At 45.8% G+C, this 16,062-nt stretch overlaps 2 long non-coding RNA genes across 2 annotated transcripts; one reads left to right on the forward strand and one right to left on the reverse strand.

Annotated features, from left to right (window-relative positions):
• The first annotated feature begins 7,943 nt into the window (after window positions 1-7,943).
• LOC135819469 (uncharacterized) lies at window positions 7,944-11,086 on the forward strand. The gene is made up of 2 exons (XR_010553921.1): window positions 7,944-8,414; window positions 10,615-11,086. It is a non-coding gene; the product is annotated as an uncharacterized LOC135819469 (long non-coding RNA).
• Window positions 11,087-12,419: 1,333 nt separating this feature from the next.
• Window positions 12,420-15,386, reverse strand: LOC135818863 (uncharacterized). The gene is made up of 2 exons (XR_010553792.1): window positions 15,155-15,386; window positions 12,420-13,145 (listed from the first exon to the last, which is right to left on the reverse strand). It is a non-coding gene; the product is annotated as an uncharacterized LOC135818863 (long non-coding RNA).
• Window positions 15,387-16,062: the final 676 nt, after the last annotated feature.

Below are 16,062 nucleotides of genomic sequence, written 5' to 3' on the forward strand. Positions count from 1 at the left end.
TTGGCACAGCCGTTCCTTGGACCGCGGATGAGCTCCGCTTGCTGGACAGGACAGTGAGGAAGGCTCTGACTGCTAGCAGGGCCCACCACCCACGTGCCTCAATCCGTCGCCTATATCTACCGCGGAGTGAGGGAGGTCGTGGCCTAGTATGCATCGTAGATCTCCACGACCGTACTTGCATCCGGCTCGCTCAGTACCTGAAGGATTGGGAAGATGTCCCTGCTCTGGCCGCTGTTCTCCAGCACCATGAATCACGTCCCTCTAGAAAATCAATACCAAAGCTGGCAAATACTGTCCTGCAGCGCCTTCGCCTGACGAGCCTGGACACCACTAACAAAGAGACTGTTAAACAGGCCCTCAATGACAACCGCCGCCGTGAACTTCGAGCGATGCCTCTTCATGGTCGCTATTGGGCGCGTGTTGATGGCATCCTGGACATGCAGCTCTCGTTTTCCTGTTTCAGATCCCAGACAATGCGTCCTGAAACGGAAGGCTTTCTCATTGCTTGCCAGGATCAGGTGATTGCCACGAGAAACAATATGCGCCATATCCACAAGAGGCATGATGTCGTGGACCTCTGTCGTGTATGTGGTGCACCCGGAGAAAATATGGACCACATCCTCGCCTGCTGTCCAGCCCTGGCACGGACTGCATACATTGCCCCGGCATAACTTTGTGGTCCAGGCCCTGCATCGTGCGCTGTGTAAGCAGCATGGATTACCCAGCAGTAAGCAGCTGGTACAGGTCACAGGTTCTGCCAGTTGCAATCTTATGTGGGAGATTTCCATTCCCACAGATCGAGTAATAAAAGCAAACAGACCAGACCTGGTGCTGTTTCTGGATGATCGGGCACTGCTCTTGGACGTCAGTGTCCCATTGGACCACAGGGTCAATGAGAAGGTGCAGGAGAAGATTAGCAAATACCTGCCCTTGGCAGCAGAGCTGAGGAGGATCTGGAACAAAAAGATAACTATTGTTCCAGTTATCATTGGTGCTCTGGGTGGTGTGTCAGGAACGAGCCGCAGCCACATCTTAAGCCTTGGGCTCCACGCGTCCGTGATCCAGCGGCTGCAGCAATGTGCTATTCTGGGCACCCTGAGAATTGTGCGGTCGGTAACTGGTCATGGATGGGAGAGTGGCATGGTCGGAACGGTCGGTTGACCTTATGTTAGCCTGCCTGTAATGTCCTGATGTGTCTCAGTCTGTGTGTTTTATGATTGTGGTGCATCATGTGCTGTGTGACGAGCCGAGAGGCGTGAATTTCTGCCATATGCCCCAGTCATGTATTTTCTTTCTCTGCATATGCCGTTTTATGTCGTCTGAGTTTGTCTTGCTTGGAGTGTCCCATGTGCAGCATGCTTGGTGTTTACTACTTCAGTAGTTCTGTTATACTTGACTGTGATTTTATGTGAGTATCGAAGTTGGTATAGTTGAATTTTTCTCTCATGAAGTTTATCAAAATTTTGTTCAGGATTTTCTTTTATCTTCATTGATTGGTGCTTCACCCTTGGGTCATATGGATCCCGGTGCTGAACTTCATGCCTCCTTTCAAGCTTTCTTTTTCTGCTTTGGGAGTGAAAAAGTCGTCATAATAATGCACAATACATTACTTCAGTAACGTCGCACTGCAGCCACCACCCGTGGCCAAGTCTCTGCTGCTCTTGTTCTGCCCCCCGCTAACACCCGATATGGCTTTAGTGCAATTTCTTATTTGGGCGCTGCCAGGTGGAATACACTTCCACCGGCTTGCCGCATGTCTAGTTCACCAGCTGAATTTCGCTCATCCATCAAATTATACCTAGGGTTCCCTGTAAAAAGGCGCTGACACCTGTTGGGAATTCCCTAGTAAAAGAAGAATAAATAATAATAATAATATAATATAATAATAACGTCTGGCGCTAGCCAGGGTCCACACAGCTTTAATTCCCGTAGCTATGCAGAAGACGTTACTTCAAAGACAGCTGGCGACAAACAGCTGGCCACAATATTCAAATAAGGCTTTCAAATGCAAGATAATGACGTGAAGCAGCTCGGAAGAATGAGTATGAATGCGAAGTGTATCGGGGAATGCATGTAGGGCGATAGTGCGTGTTGGAATCCCAGGTTATGTCTTGAAAAAGAAAATAGGAGAATTGAAAAATGTTTAACATCTCTATGCTTTCTTTTGCCAAGGTCACAGTAGACGGTGTCGTATTACCCTCGACCGTACCTGTTCCGTACCGTACCGACTCCATTTATTTGTTTGTGCCATTGGCATGCCTGGCGCTATCCCGTACCTGTCCCGTACAATCAAGAGAATGAGTATGTATGCGAATTGTATCGGGGGAATGCACGCAGGCCGATAGTGCAGTAACGTCTGGCGGTAGCCAGGGTCCACAAAAACGTATATGTTTGGGAAGTGTATTGGGGGAATGCCTGCAGGGCGATGGTGCAGTAACATCTGGCGCTAGGCAGTGTCCGAAGTGTAATGCAGTAACGTCTGGCGCAAGCCAGAGTCCACAAAAACTTATAGGTATGCGAAGTGTATAGGGGGAATCATGCGGCATGCAGGGCGATGGTGCAGTAACGTCTGGTGCTAGCCAGGGTGCACAAACACAGTGTACAAGTGAGAGTTGTTATATCGAGAGCAGACCACTTTACTACTAATGATTTACATACACAACCTCGGGGAGCAAAAGTCTCCATTAACTGCCACATACCAACTAAGGTGCCGTCCGGGGTTACCGATTGTTTTTACAAAACGAAAAGATTTAGTATTTTTCAGCCCCCACCCACCCACCTATTCTGAAGGTGAAACGAATTCCAGTAAAATATTAATGTCAATTTTCGACACCCAGAGGTAACTGGGCATTCTCCATCTGCATCAATGATTATTTTCAATACGAAACTCGATCAAACCCACCCACCCCCAAACGAAAACTTTTCGTTTTGAAAATATTATTGGTAACCTTGGACAGCCCCTAAAAACAAAACCATGCACTTCAAACGAGCTGACTTGCACGCGTGGCCCTTTTCACGAACCCAGACAAAAGTGCATCGGGGAAGCCAAAGAAGGGATCCCGGATGCCTTGGGGCGGGATCCCGTCTCCCTGGGCCAGCCAGCTTGACATGTAAACGCACAACAAGTTTTGTGTGGATTTGTGTGCAAGGCCGAGATCCCACTAGCAGGCTGGCTGGCCCGCCTGTCGACCAGCCCGGGAAGCGCATGTAGGCCGATAGCATAATATAACGTATAATGTATAGCAGGGAGTCGTATTATGTATACGACTCGTATTGTGTATGGTGCAGTAATGTCTGGCGCTAGCCAGCGTCCAGCCCGGGAAGCGCATGTAGGCCAATAGCATAATATAACGTATAGATGAATAGCAGGGAGTCGTATTATGTGTACGACTCGTATTATGTATACGACTTCCTGATGTACATGTACATGTACAGGGAGATTTCACAGTTTGTACAACAGAGTAGGTCTACGAGTGGAAGTGAGGTCTTTGTATTAGTCAGCAGCATAACATGCCGCGTAAGCAACTAATGAATGGTCAATCACACACCACGATGTCCATTAGAGATAGCTAGCATATTACAGAACTTTTTAGTAATACCAAGAATAGTCTTATCGGAGCAAGAACACAAGTAAATGTATGGGAAGTAAACTAATACAATACATCGCTAGTAGGTAATGTTACTGTACGTGCGTGTTGCCTCTTGCCTAGCACTTCTTTCTTCTCCTCTTCTTTTCCTTCTTAGGAGTTGTGAATAGCGACTGGGATTGCCCCTACTGAGGCCATCCCCTTGTGGGGTACCAATCGTGCTGCGAAACGGTTGCGATGTGGCCGACCCAATCTTGACCGTTATTGTTGTATTGTGTAGCAGGTGATGTATAAGGCAAACTCCGTCACGACCCGTAATGTTCTTCATGGTTTCCATGAGCTTATCTCTGTTTATCGTGTCAAACGCTTTTGACATGTCTAGGCCGAGGATGTGTCAATCCCAACGGTACCGTATCGCCTTGGCAGAGAGATATCTAAGCGTCCACACTACATCTGCTGTGCTGCGATCAGCTCTGAATCCAGATTGCGTGTCTCCAAGGTACCCGGAGACTTCCCCGGAAATACGGCTGAGTACGACCAGAGAGAGGAGTTTTCGTATGGCGTTTAACAGAATGATGGGACGCATGTTAGCGACTGGGCCCTTTGTCTTGTTTGGTTTGTTTAATGGAATTAGCGTTCCTGTACCAATGACGGATGACATATCAGTGCCGTTGTCGATGCAAGTGTTAATGAGGGAGGCGATGATCGGTCCCAGCTCGTCCGTGGCATATTTGAGCAATTCTCCAGGAACATTGTCTGGTCCACATGCCCTGCGATTCCTCAAGCCAGATGCTGCCTTCGAGATTTCTCTAGGTGTGATCGGGTTGTTCAGGTAGCGTGGAGTTACTGGAGCCACTGGGGTGGTCGCTGGATCAGCGAACTGGCTTGCAAAATGCTCCCGAACGCGGTCTGCTTTGCCACTGTTCCTGAGCAATGAATGCCCATCCTGGGAGTCGGAACTGTAAGCGATGGCTTCTTGCCAGCTCTCATAGCTGACGCGGCAATGAACATCTTGGTGGAGTCAGGTGCATTCTCTACGTGCTCAGTCAGCACGTTTATTCTTTTGTTTGCTTCATCACGTTGAATTCTGAGAATCCTATGCGGCAGCTGGTTTCTTTTGTGTTTTAGCGTGGCACAATTGCCCGAGTTGGAGTCAATCAGGATCTTGATAGTAACATACTTCACCGAATCTTCGCAGCTCTGGAAATGTGAGGCTCTCCTCGCGAGCAGGTAAATCCATGACGAACGGAGGTCTCAGTTAACCCAAATGTATCAGCACTTTCAACGGGTACACATCAATTTGGTAAAGAGGAAACGGAATAAAGTAGTAGTAATAGTAGTAGTGGTAGTAGATTTTTTTCCCGTAGCTATGCAGAAGACGTTACTTCAGTAACGTCTGGCGCTAGCCAGGGTCCACACAGCTTTAATTCCTGTAGCTATGCAGAAGACGTTACTTCAGTGAAGTCTGGCGAGGGCCCACACAGCTTTAATTTGGTGTTTGTTTGTTTGCTTGTGTCACGCCCGGAGCTATCCCGTATCTGTCCCGTATCTGTCCCGTATCTGTGACTACAAAGGCTCTACAGGATTGTACATATAACAGCTGTCCACAATATTTGCGGGCTCCTGTATCTGTCCCGTACCGTACCAATATTGGTCGTATTATGTATACGACTCCCTGATGTAGAGGGAGATTTGGAAAGAAATAGAGAGACGAGGAGGAAATTAAATTAAATTAGACGCCGAATAGGTGATAGGATGCGTCAGCAAAAACATACTTTGGAAGAGAGATCCCGTCGTCTCCAAAATAAGCGTGAACGAGCGATTCAACGCCGGTCACAGGAAACGTCGGAAGAGAGATCCCGTAGACTCCAGAACGCCCGTGAACCCGTCGAGTCCAGAACGCCCGTGATCGGCAGAGTCAGCGCCGGTCCCAGGAAACGTCAGGACAGACATCCCATCGACGCGCAGAAATCTAAATCTGCAGCCTCTTTTTCCGTCGGACAGGATACGTATTTTAGGAGACTGTAAAGTTATGCAATGTGCTCCACAGGCAACCTTGCATTTGGCGTCCTCATTGGCTCAACAGGTCAATGTATTACTACAAAAAGGCCAGAAAATCCGTTTACTGTATTAAAATCAACTAATTTTCGCTGGCGATTTAATTTCGCTGATTTCGCCGCTTGGTACCAACCGGCGAAAGTAAATCGCAGGCCAAAGTATGTCATAGAATGCAAATGATGCATTATTGAGCAATGGATGCATGTGAGAGCAAAAAATACCGGTCGATTTCTTTTTGAAACTCGAATCGGCAAAAGTTTAATGACGGCGAAAGGTTTCGTTTCGAGATCGGCCAAAGTTTCTCATCGGCCAAAATTTGTTGATTTACAGTATAAGGAGATAACAAGAAAAGAACCAGCAAACCAAAAGTAGATGATATTAGACAGCTGGGTAAGGTCACAATCAACCCTAGTGCACACATTCGATACCTTGGCATTGTACTCGACGAACATCTCTCCTTCGGAGAGCACGTTAGGCAACTAGGGCGGAAAGTTGGAAGTAAGTTAGCCATGTTCAGAAAGGTCCGAGATCACATGACGGTAACTGCAAAGCGTGCATTTTACATTTGTTCCATTCAGACAGTACTCGAGTATGGGAGCAACTCATTTGCTCACTGCTTGTCAGTAACTCTGCATGACCGTCTAGTCCGTCTTAGTAATAGAGCTCTACGCATTGTGTTCAGTATGCCTCGTTTTTCTGACGTATCCCTTATTAATGCACGCCATCACATTCTCCCTTTGTCTGTGCGCTATCAGTTCAAACTCTATATCTTAGTGTTTCGTGTCCTGAATCAGTTAACTACTACTCTCCTTGCTGATTGCTTTTGCCTTCGTTCTACTTCTACTCGTACCAATTCCTGCACTCGCTCCCAGGTATCTTCGTCTGTGACTGTACCCAAAGCTAAAACTCGTTTCGGTCTCTTTTCAGTTTCTTTCATCGATTCCGACCGTTGGAATGCACTCCCCGCTGCAGTCCGCTTATGCTCTTCCCTGCATCTATTCCGTAATTCAGTACTTTCATTTCTAGGGTACCCTGTAAGAAGGCCTTAGGCCGCGGTCACACCAAGCGCGATTCAGCCATTCAGCGGAAAAAAGCGCTTTTTGACGTCATCGTCGGTACGGAAACGGCTGAATTTTCGGCTTCAGCCTTTTTCAGCAGTCAGCCGTTTTCAAAGCGCTGAATGGGAGCGCTGAATGGATTCAGCCACTTTCAGCCATTCTGGCGCAGTGGCGGGAAAAATAAACTCGTTCAAAGCGCATCTTGGCATGATCTTGCAGCGCTTGCATCGTGTTCTGCCACCTTCCGGCTTTCGTTGTTGGTGAAACTTCTCTCCTTGCCTTTTTGTCGGTCATCATGGAATCCTGGCAGTAGCACTGGAGCGGCGACTACTGGAGCTTTGGTTTGAAACAAAAACTAAGTATGAGACCACTATGAAAAAAATACCAGAAAGAGAGCGTGAATCTTGGACAAACTGAAGAAGTGTGCTGGAGAAGGCGGACGGGAAAACAAGAGAAAATCATATTCAAAAATGAGCGGGAAGGAAAAAAACTCTAGCACACAAAAAAATCCAGCCGATTTCGCGAAGTGGTGTGACCAACCGCCCCATTCAGCACAAGCCACTTTCAGCGCAAGCGGGAAACGGCTTGTTTGGTGTGACCGCGGCCTTAGGCCTGTGGAGATTGCCCTATCAAAAATTTGATAATAATAATAATATTTTCGCTCCTGCTCTTGTAGTAGTTGAGTACTCTCATGTGGGGTAGTGCCTTTGCTGTTTGCATTACGCAGAGCTCACTGACTTGTCAGTTTGAGCACTCTGACAAGGTACGTTCGGGCCTGATTGGAAATTTTTATTTCCATTGCTATCAGGTTCGGCCTCATTTCCTCTGTGCTGCGCTGATGAGTTCACAAAGAACGAAACAGCATGCTGTCCGCAGATTGAGTAATAATAATAAATATAAATGATAATCCGCAATAAATTCTGCAAATACTTTTGCCTAACTCATAATATTCAAACTGATTGAAACGTTTTTGCAATAAAATGATGTGGCCAAACAACGGAAAAAAAACATTTCCATTGGTTCTTATAACATGTGCGATGAGCTACGCAAAAAAGCATAAAAGCATAGCGTAGGGCCCTGAACTTCCAAGCTCTCTCGTTTGGTATTAATTTGTTTGTGCGTTTGTGCGTTTGTGTCACGCCTGGCGGTATCCCGTATCTGTCCCGTACCGTACCATCAAACACAGCTGGCCACATACGAGGTATATTATGCTCGGCAGGCCGCGAAAGAGAGCCCGTTACCTGGACCCCTACTCGCGCGGGTTGAGCGAGACTGAGCACCCTGGGATGCGAGCAGCTTTTTAGTACTCCCGGGTCCAAAATCTCACCACCAGGCCGGGATGATCAAAACGTCTGCCGGGTCTGCAGCCTACAAACGTGGATCTGCCGACACTGTGCTGTCGACGACATGTCCGGCAAGGCACCTCCTTGCGTGAAAGCAAGGAACGCTTTTTTTTTAGAAAGGAAGCTTCTTCTCCAAAATTTAAAATTTTTGAAAATTATTCCTTCTGAAAATATCATCGCGTTCTTGACCTCGAAGCTGACTGCTGAATGCGATTAGGAAAGAAGATTCCTGAAGATACACCAGACTGATTCTGGCAAGCCGTCTGTCGTCTAGATATGCAGTTGTTCGTCATGCATGGTCAGCAATCTTCCTCGTTCGTCCTTTCGTTTTCCTGACCACGATGATGACAAGCAGCTCTCATGCTCAGGTTAGTGCTGTACTTGTATGTCTGGGCACACAACACATCTGAGATTCACCCACTGACGTTATCGAACTGAAGAATGCAGCAAGGGTTCCTCGGATTCTCTTGATTTCGGAACAAATTTCCTTCACTTTCACCCTCCATGCCCTCCATGCATGCACAATCGAGTTTGCATTTCAAATGTTGTTTTTACTTTGGCAGTGCGTTCGATAACGTTAGGACAGTCTAAGTTAGGTGTTCTTCTCTTCAGGCTTATTGGACGTGTACAAATTCTAAAAAAATAGCTTCCATATGCTAAACGCAGATCCCTGTGAATACGGTTCTGCTGGGCAATGATGTTTACACCAATCTACACTCTATGCTGTCACAGCATCCACAACTGATCCTCTCTCTCTGAATTAACTATTTGATAAAAAAATAAAAAAAAATAAAAAAAATTTCACGGTTCGCGTGAGACTCGGCCAAAGGCCCAGTTTTCCGCATCCGCAGGAACGCCACCACCCTCTTGGATCAAGGCGCAGATGCAGCTCCTAAACGGTGGGAGGTGAGTAGATCAGACCCACCACAAAGTGGTCAAAGACCGAAATCCCATTCACTGCATCCATGTTTCCCTCGTGCCAGGCCACGAGTTCCCAATTAACTGTGGGTCGCAGCACGGCTGGAAAAAATCCTTCCGCTTCCAAGCAGGACTTGAACCTGGTACCCTCTGTTTCTCAATCATGGTCTTAGACCATCCCACTATGCCTGCCTGCATTTGATAAAGCCAATCTTTAAATCGCTGTTGCATAGGATCTCGGGTGGGAAGAAGCGATGAATCGATACATGGCATTGTGAAGAAAAGAAGAACAAATTCACATTGCACGTGAGACTCGGTTAGAAAGACTGAGTTTCTGCATTCATAAGAATGTCACACCCCGGGGATCATGATAAAGAAAACATATGTCGTGAAAATGACTGAAAGAACCAAAGAAGTATTTGATCTTCCAGCCAGCTTAGCCTGGTACTACCATACTAGCAGTGCTACCAAGTACCAGCCCTCCATATTTTCTGTATTTGTACGGAAAATCACTCCTTGTGCGCACTACAGAAATTGAGCAAATGGTATAGAAAATCGGAGAGGATCAATCAGCTGTGTAGAAGCATTGCAAGTGTAAGCTGAGTGATGAATAGTCTTGTACCAAAGCGAGTGCATGCCGTACCACAACAACATGTACATGTAGCACAAAAATAATAATGTCGTGAGTGCAAGTCACACATGTTTTACACTACCAAATGCAGCCACCGACATGCATGTGCGTGTCAAAAAACATTACAGTGCAAGTATGCATGCAATGTACACGGCAGTACGCAAAACACTGCAAGATACGGAAAATCAGAAGTCTGAGTACGCAAAACAGACTCAATTGGTGGGCAGCTCTGTACTGGCCTGTACGGAGGGAGTGAATCTCAATGTGTGCAATGCACGCACTTTGGCCGACAGTGAAAACTATGCAAGTCGTGTTGGTTTGCAGGATGAATGTGAGTCCTTTTAGACAAGCGCCTTAGTGGAGTAGCCCACCGAAAGAAGAGTACTTGACACCGCGAAGTGGAGTCTGCGCATACAACAGTGAGGGGGTAAAATTAGCTATGACTGATTCTGCATGTGTTCTGCATGTGTGTCACATTACACTAGCAGATAGGCACACCTGTTGTTCCAAAAAGATGCTTATGTCAGTGTCTGAATATGTCGTGTACCAGGTAATATTGTTGCCAGGATCTCACGGTGAGAGTCAGACTTGAATATGGTATCAATAGATTATCAATATCATACATCACCATGTACCACCCAAAGTATAATAGCCGAAGGACCCGTTTGTGTGGTGGTGTATGATTTCGTGAGCAAGATGAAGTGGCTACAGATGTGTCTTATATAACACCCTAAGAAAAGATCATCAATTCTGGGGAAAGTGATTCTGGTAGCATGTTGTATCCAGTGTGGCATGACAAAGACTCCCTCGATTTAGCCTGTGGAGAATCCGTAAATACATAAATACAATACATACAGGCATCGCAACCTTCGGATTATATGCTCTTTTGCTTGCCTCCTGGAGTGTGGTTGTACCTTGGTTCACTGTATTAGAATAATAGTAGACTTTGTTTTTCGAATTCGTTTCTATAACATTAGGTTTCTTTCTGTTGCTGCTATGTCTTTTCATGTGTTTTACAGGATTGCCATCTGTTGATGAATACCACTCTGAGGCACTCTCACGAGCGAAGGTGTTTGAAAATCCATGTCGGAATGATGGTCATGTTGGCCTAAAGGTGCATTACATTGCCGATACTCGCCACCTCCACCCTGGAACATGTTCAATTTCTGTTTCTCGTATGGAAGGACCGAACAGGTTGTTTTCCTGTCTCAGTGGACCACTCAAGACTGAACAGCACTGATGGAAGAAGATTTGCCGTGAATCTCGTTCACATAATCAGCCTGTTTAATTGCTGTACTGAGGTGACTGCTTCATAACAATGACCATGCAGCATTAATTTTGGATAGTATTGCAGTGCCCCTAAAATTGGAGAATATCGAATTTCTCTGATAGCATTGTGATTCATTTGTGAATAAACATCACTACTCTTTTTGAGTAGCATAGCAATGACAGAGTTGGTTTAATGTATGACAAAATGGAGCCGCTTTTTAACTTAAACCTGTACTATAATCAGTACCGCCGGAAGCAGTTTTTGATTGGTCCGGTAGTTTCATGGCGGGTACACACGTGCTCCACGGTAGGAAACGTTTGTTGGTGGCCAACAAGTTGGTCTGGTGATAACCTGACCAACCAGACCGGCGGGCCTGATAATTGTGGGGCTCATGAGCAGCTCAAGTACTTAGTATGGTTTTGGACATGTCCCCAGTTAACCAATGAGAATAACCGGAAAACAAGGGGGGCTTTAGATACCGGGCTGACTTAACAAGAGGCAGGATAAGCGCGTTACGGGTTGAGCTTGTCGAAAACCAATTGTACTTCATTATGTGTGAAGGGGTTTTATGAAGAAATATTTTATGAACCAGTGTACAGAGATGGTGCTTATGACGAAAGGAGAGAGGAGAAGTGTGTGAAAGTCGATAAAGGGCATCCGAAGGAACACATCGATCCTTGTTGTAAAGAATATTAAGTATAAATCTATGGTTGAAACCTACTTCCCCAAGCGTTCTCTGTTAAGTATAAATCTATGGTTGAACCCGACTTCCCCAAGCGTTCTCTGAGGGGACCGAGGTCTACTCTATCAGTTCATGTATTCTGTGAAGTGACATGACCATTCGTGGGGACCTTGCTCATAACTGCAAAAGTCCTCGTCTGATTTTTCCGCATCAATTGAACGTTATACATGTGCATGTAGTGAAAGCCACATGCAAAAGGCTGTTCCATGGCACTCATCTGCCACCAAGCTCTGGGTTCATTGGCTGAAAATATTCTTCGGCACAGTAAAGTCGTGCGCCCAGGAACGTGGAAGCCTACAGAACATCCAACCTGGAATACTAAGAACACCACAGCCCAAAATTAAGAATTGCGGTGTAGGTTTGTGCTGTTGTCAAACACCGGGATTGTTATGTTGCACATGTATCTGAGCTTTACCACTACATACACGTCTGTCTTTACACAATTACCAATCTGCAGACAGCATGCTGTTTCGTCCTTTAGTTACTAATGGACTCATCAATGCAGCACAGAGAAAATGAGGCAGGTGAATGTCCTAGGCTAGAGAGCATCAAATACAGGTATAGAATCATGCCTTGCAGATCTCGTTACGGCCCCTTCGATGCATGTCTGAACATTAGATGGCTGTGTAGCTTCAGTTATCTCAGAATATGTACTATTTATCCAGCAGCAACAACGTTGGTCACACAACTATTCACTATAATGAGTATGCGTTGGAACACTTTACCCCGAGTCATACTATAGCAGTGTATGCCATGCATGGGTTTACCTCACACACTGAATTTCATAATTTGACATCCAAATCACAGAAGAGTGGTGTTCCAAACTTTACGTAATTGCACTCCATGTCCTGCGAGCTACAGTAGAATACTTCAATAGAAAATTTCTTATAGCACGTTCTTAGAAACAAATCGTATAGGTTCGAGGCTGTCAACCCAGAAATTTGTGATTTCACAGCCATAGATGTTACCAGTCAGGTCACTGTATACAGTAGGTATGCAGAAGAAAATACTAGTAACTCTTTGTGGAAGAGCTGTGCCAAAATGTGTACAGTACAGTAAATTAATAAAAAATGAGAAAAGCAGTGACAAGGCTGTGCATGATGTAGATCTACTTGTACCAGTAAGTACAGTGCACCAGTGAAATTGTTGGTGTAGTACCGGTATACTACTATAATTATGGCATGGCCCATGCCACTACAATCTATTTGCAGTGGGCCGCAGTAGGCCAGTGCAACAGAAAGCATTTCAGAAGCTGTGTGCAATGTTAACATCTATGACATACAAGTAAACTGCCATATAGCACAATCGATTACTCTCAGCCCACATAAGTACAATGTAGGCCAATCAGTAGTATAGATACATAGAGCACACTCTACATCATACATAGTCGGCACCAAATCTATGTTGTCGATGTACTTTGCAATGATGACATGATGGCAAGCGTGCTTGATTCATCATAATATTGCCTTGTACTTGGTTGGAAGTTAGTTGTAAGTTCAGTGGTCGAGGTAAGCAGAGCTGCTCCAGCTTTCAGAATCCTGCATGAAAAAGGCAGAAAGCAAATGTAGGTATAATAGTAGCAAGCTGATGTAAAGAGCCTGTCTTTCAATGCAATAATTCTATCCACTGCATGGACAGACCTGGTGCTTCATTCACCTCTGTTTCTTGCTTTCTCAGAAAACCTACTTCCTCCTTCAGCCATCTAGCTCATGATATACATTAATTTTTCTTTATGCCTTTTCAGCCGTGGTCGACTTTCGCCCCTCCTGTTTGATTGGCAATTGCAGTCAACCTGGGGAATACTGACCCTCGATTGTGAATGAGAAAAGTGTCGCTATTCGCATTGTTGTTACTCGTGAGGTTGGAAGTATGCAATCAAATGTTCACTAGATCTGAAGATTGTGTCGTTATTTGCGAGTTGTTTTGTAAACCCGAGGTAGATTATTCACAAGGTTGATTGTACATGCTATGGGATGTACAATAACTAACCAAACAATAATGGTGTAACAATGATTTGAGTCCATATCCAATTGGATGAACCTAGAGTGCATGATCCATTCCAGAAAGGCGACTTCAGTGAGTCTTGAATTGTCAGCAGCATCATACTTCCATCGAGCTTTTTTTCTTTTTCGAAACGACCCTCTCTTTTCAATTCGAACGAAGGTCAACATACGATTATGGCAGGCATGCACGCACTGATCTTCACTGTATACATGTGCATGTATACTGTACTGTAGTCTGTGCAGTCAACTAGTCGTGTTCCACTTGGCTTACGGTAAGTATCACTACAAGTGCATAGTAGCCCCCCACCCCGGGGAGTGCGCGTGAACGGCAACTGTGAACTGGTAAAAGAATTATTCGACACCTTCGTTCGTTTCGATGGAGAAGGTTCATCTGGCAAATTGAGGCCTTCGTTTCACTCCTAGCCCCAGGAGCGAAATTTTCACTCCTTGGCTGCCTGTTTGAGCCGTCCTTGTGGAAGGGTTGATTTATGCATGCCCGCATATACATGTAGACCTTATTCAATAAACGTCACAATCACGTGAACCAGGGTCCCGGGAACCAGGGAGCGGCAAGAGACCTGCACTCAGTGCACAGTGGACTCGGCGTGGGAACATAGGAGTAGAAAAATACCGGTATTTTACTACTCCCTTGTACGAACTGGGCCTTTCTTGCCACTCGTTTCACGTACGCGTGCCCCAGCTTACAACAAATCCCTGGAGGCGAGTCCAAAAATCACGTTATCGAATAAGGTCTATAGAAACACAGATCACGTAGAACTACCCCATCCGGGGTCACAACTCACAACGTTTTGGGTACTTAGGTCTCATGTCGTCTCCCCAGGTGCTATGAATCCCTGATGCACATGTATCTACATATACAATGTAACCGTAACTCTACCAATATTGCGAACGATGACCCTCCCCCCCCCCCGGCAAACAGAAAGTCGCTATGTCCTGGCCGAGTTTATCTTTTAATTAAATGGTTTTCTCGGTTGGGATTTCATACCTGACAACCATCCCGATTTGGCCGGGACCGTCCCGATATCGAGGGCGGTAATAGGCACCCAAAAGTGCACTAGTTCCATGCCTCACCGCGAGCTTCTTTTGTATACATTTTCATGCCTAGGTATGTCATTGGATCTCAGGTTTGCAAAGGTTGGCAGGTATGGGATTTGTAGAGTGACCAGTTTTGACTATTGCCACCTGCTGTGCAGAAGTGTCATTCCTACATCCTGGCTGCAAACGTACCCCCCCCCCCCACACACACACCACCACCAACAATGTTCGATCCTATTTACAGGACCTCACTCTATATGAAAGTGTAGCAGAGGCACTGCCAAAGTATAAAAAACAGCAATTGAAATGCAAGCTGCATTGTGCATGCATGGAGGGCATGGGGAAGAGACTGAGAGGGTGAAAGTGAAGGAAATTTGTTCCGAAATCAAGAGAATCCGAGGAACCCTTGCTGCATTCTTCAGTTCGATAACGTCAGTGGGTTAATCTCAGATGTGTTGTGTGCCCAGACATACAAGTACAGCACTAACCTGAGCATGAGAGCTGCTTGTCATCATCGTGGTCAGGAAAACGAAAGGACGAACGAGGAAGATTGCTGACCATGCATGACGAACAACTGCATATCTAGACGACAGACGGCTTGCCAGAATCAGTCTGGTGTATCTTCAGGAATGTTCTTTCCTAATCGCATTCAGCAGTCAGCTTCGAGGTCAAGAACGCGATGATATTTTCAGAAGGAATAATTTTCAAAAATTTTAAATTTTGGAGAAGAAGCTTCCTTTCTAAAAAAAAAGCGTTCCTTGCTTTCACGCAAGGAGGTGCCTTGCCGGACATGTCGTCGACAGCACAGTGTCGGCAGATCCACGTTTGTAGGCTGCAGACCCGGCAGACGTTTTGATCATCCCGGCCTGGTGGTGAGATTTTGGACCCGGGAGTACTAAAAAGCTGCTCGCATCCCAGGGTGCTCAGTCTCGCTCTACCCGCGCGAGTAGGGGTCCAGGTAACGGGCTCTCTTTCGCGGCCTGCCGAGCATAATATACCTCCACATACAGCTGGCCGCAATATTCAAATAGGGCTTTCAAACGCAAGATCATATTATTATGATTATTATTATTCCACAATCACGACATACTGCCAATAAGCATTTGATGCGGGCGATTTTAACCAGCCATGGTGGGGACAACTGAGAAAAAGAAGAAGAAGAAAAAGAGAAAACAAAACAAAAACAAAAGGAGTACTAAAGGAACCTGGAGAGAGCAGTATGAAGATTAGGCTAGCAATGTAAAACAACGAATTCAATTCAACTTAGGCGCGTGCAGAATGGAACAAAATGCAGCGAAGATGTCAAGAGACTTTACCTCCTGCGGAAGCCGAGACCAATGAGAATAGGACTTGAACAGAGGGGATTTTAAAAGGATCAATGATCTGGCAAGTGGGA

This window comes from Sycon ciliatum, chromosome 6, assembly GCF_964019385.1.
Source record: "Sycon ciliatum chromosome 6, ocSycCili1.1, whole genome shotgun sequence".
NCBI classification, from domain to species: domain Eukaryota; kingdom Metazoa; phylum Porifera; class Calcarea; order Leucosolenida; family Sycettidae; genus Sycon; species Sycon ciliatum.